General features: G+C 43.5%; 1 pseudogene; it reads right to left on the bottom strand.

Annotated features, from left to right (window-relative positions):
* Nucleotides 1-1,959: 1,959 nt before the first annotated feature.
* LOC118628736 lies at nt 1,960-2,505 on the bottom strand (annotated as a pseudogene).
* Nucleotides 2,506-3,794: the final 1,289 nt, after the last annotated feature.

Raw genomic sequence — 3,794 nt, forward strand, 5'->3', positions numbered from 1 at the left:
TTGGACATCCTTGAGCCATTGTCCATGGAGGAGACTCTCAGTCAGAGACCGACTCCCTGTTCCAACCCCAAGCCTGTCCATCAGCCTCCCCCTGACCATGGGTCAAATTCGATCCTCCACCTTTTTTTTTTCTTTATTGATTTTAGAGAGAGAGGAAGGGACAGGGAGAGAGAGAGAGAGGCATCAATTGGCCGCCTCCTGACTTGCACTGTCCTCCATGCCGGCCAATATTCTCAACCTTCCAGACCCTTCTCAAGGGCTACCACCTCCAAGAAGCCTTCCTGATCTCCCCAACAATTTGAATCACTCTCCTTTAAAAAAAAAAAATCCTCATCTGAGAACACCGATGCAAAAGAGACACATCGACTGGCTGCCTCCCGCACGATCCTGAGCAGAGCCAGGGACCGAACCACAACCAAGGTACATGCTCCTGACCGGAATCAGTCCCGTGACACTTTGGTCTGTGGGTGCTCTAACCACTAAGCCAAACCAGCCAGGATGAATCAGCCTCCTTTTTGATCTCTCATAGCTTTTGTTTCATTTTGTTTTCCAAGAAAGAACATGCCTTGAGGGAACCCACAGGATGGCAACGTGGATCCCAGGAGAATTTGAAGAACAGGGTGTTGATAGGAATTGTTAGAATAAGACTGAGTCAGATACAAAACTGTGTTGCCCTCCAGGGCAAAACCTTAACCTTTGGAGTTATCTTTTCTACCTGAGAGAAATCATCTGCACTCTGCCTGACAAAAATCTATAAGTTAACATGCAACTTCACAGACCCAGAGCCTCAATCAATACTCAACAGAAAGTCAAATACAGCTGCAGACCCCTAGATCAACAGTAATTAAACTACAGCCCATGGGTCAAATTCCATCCTCCACTTGTTTTTGTTTTTGTTTTTCTTTATTGATTTTAAAGAGAGAGGAAGGGGGAGGGAGAGAGAGATAGAAGCATTGATGAGAGAGAACATCAATTGGCCGCCTCCTGCACGCCCCCCACTGGGGATCAGGCCCACAACCTGGGCATGTGCCCTGACGGGGAATCGAACCGGCGACCTCTTGGTGCATGGGTCGATGCTCAACAGCTGAGCCACACCGACTGTGGCCTCCATTTGCTTTTGTAAATAAAGTTTATTTAATTAATTAATTATTGTTTTTTACTACCTACTATGTAACTTACTTTTTATTGAAAGTATCTTGCATTCATGATGGATGCTTTCTGGGTCTTGCCACACGTTTTAATGGTAAAGGTTAAAACTGTTTTACATGCAAGTAGCGTAAATAGTCTTACTCATATGGGATCACTGGTTATAAAAGGATGACATATCACAAGAGTTGTCATTTTTTAAAGGAAAAGCTAACTGTCTAGTTATATTTCCCCCCAAACCACAAACTGAGTAGTAACTGAGTCTCTACCCAACATAGAAAAGATTAAAAATGCAAAAACAAGTCCTCAGATGCAATGAAGAAAGCCCTGCTACGTATGGGCTAATCAACACCAGTGGTGCTCCTTGACCTTGACTCCAGGAAGCTGTACTCGGAACATTGACCTCAAGTAGCTTTTCTCCAGTTTCCAACTCATGAATAAAGATACTATGCTGTTAATTCTATTTCAGAAAACTTTTCAGGTTGTTTTATTTACAATGCCAACTTTTAAAAGGTCACTAAAGTTCACTGAACAATAAACTAGGAAGAAATCGCTTTACAAAAAAGAGGGAAAGCCCCAAATGCCGCTTTCTATAGAGAACCCACAATTCAGTTTTATCCAGAGCAAAGAAAAAAGAAACTTTTGATCATGCTGGAAGCAACTCAGCCATAGGTTTGGAACCTGTACCCGAACTACACATGCAACGAAGACCAGATTCTGCTAATACACTTGATTTGCTGCTGCATTTGTCTACTGTTGGTCTAATGTTAACAATTATAAACAGAGACGTGCAACTAGTATTTGGAACAATCCTTACAGCGTTCCAGTGTCAGGCACAACTTTTCGCTTCTCTTCACACCACTGGTTCTCTTTGCGAACCTTGGCTTCCTCTTCTTCAGTAAAGTCATTTTTGATATTGAAGGTCTTGCGAATCTCTTCAGGAGTTTTCCCCTTGATCATTTTGGCAACGGTCTTGCATGTAACATCAAGCAAACCTTTGATGTCTAAATAGTTTGCAGCCAGAATAAGTTCAAAAAGTGTTCCTTGGTCAACTTTGAGGAATTCTTGGTCCCTTACAGGGATATCATATGTTCACTTTTCTTTGTTCTCATCATCCTCAGGAGGAGGAGGGTCATCCTTGTGGGTGCACCACTGAATGACCTTTCTTAATATTGCTGCATTAACATTTGGTAGAGGAATTGGGTCATCATCGCCTTCATCGTCCATTCCCAAATCTTCTAACATGGTCTTTATAGTCACAGATTGTTTGGCAATTTCAACATCAACTTCAAATATCTCTCCATCAGAACTCTGCAACTTAATTGAAGGCATGGTGCTCGGTCTCCAGGAGAGAGTGGATCAGAGAGTGACGAGAGCTGGTAGTACCAGCGGACTCAAGGGGAGGCGGAGAACAAGGCCACTTGCCTTGTAAGTAAAGTTTTATTGGAACCCACCATACTCATTTGTGTATTTGTTGTCTATTAATGCTCTTGTGCTACCTTGGCGGAGTTGAGTAGTTGTATAGCTGCGACCAGAGACTGTATGGTCAGATAAGCTAGAAATACGTACCATCTGGCCCTTTACAGAAAAAGTTTGCCAACCCCTGATCTGTCATAGTTTTTTTTTTTCTTTTTCAGTTTTTTTTTTTTTTTGCATTTATCTTCAGATAGAACGAGAGAGAGAGAGAGAGAGTGAGAAAGAGAGAGAGAGAAACATTGATGTGAGAAAGACACATTGAGTGGCTGCCACCCACTCAACCCCAACTGGGACCAGGGACAAACTGCAACCAAGGTATGTGCCCTTAGCAGGAACCAAACCTGGGACTCTCTGGTCCGCAGGCCGATGCTCTAACCGCTGAGCTAAACCAGCCAGGGCTTCAGTTTTGTTTTTTTTATTGTGGTGAAATACATATACCAAAATTTACCATCTCAACGATTTTTTAAATTTTAATATTTTTTCTTTATTGATTTTAGAGAGAAAGGAAGGGAGAGAGAGAGAAACATCGATAACAGAACATTGATTGGCCGCCTCCTGCATACCCCCCACTGGGGATTGGGCCTACAACCTGGGCATGTGCCCTGACTGGGAATCAAACCAGGGACCTCCTGGTGCATAGGTCAATGCTCAACCTCTGAGCCATACTGGCTGGGCGAGAGTGTTTATAGCAATTTGATGGAGAAATGTTATGCCTACTAACTCTAATACAGTACTAAAAACTCTGGCCTCGGATACTGTGTGTTTTTTTGAGAGGGGGCTTCATTTTTCTGATTAATTTTCATTGTATTTTAGAAAAGTATTGATCTACAATTGGTTGGATTTTTTTTTTCTTAAAGCTGGTCCTTTCTCACCGACAGTTTGAGAAGCACAGTGTGGAGGCTGTATGCTCCCCACCCTACACACACACAACATGGAAGGTCTTTGACCTCAGGATTAAAGGAAGAAAAATAACATGTGGCTGTTTGGCCGAGCTAACAGGTGGACGTGGATGGAGCTCAAAGGTCTCTCTTGTAGCCCAGGTTAACACAGCCACAAGGCCACTGAAGCCTGGCTCCTGGGAGGTCTCCCAGCCCTGGAGTGTGGCTTCCTACTGCCCCACACTTACTTCTGGAGAGGACCTGGCTGGTCAGTTGAGCAATAGGGCCACAGGC

The sequence above is a fragment of the Molossus molossus genome, unplaced genomic scaffold (genome assembly GCF_014108415.1).
Source record: "Molossus molossus isolate mMolMol1 unplaced genomic scaffold, mMolMol1.p scaffold_m16_p_13, whole genome shotgun sequence".
Classification (NCBI taxonomy): domain Eukaryota; kingdom Metazoa; phylum Chordata; class Mammalia; order Chiroptera; family Molossidae; genus Molossus; species Molossus molossus.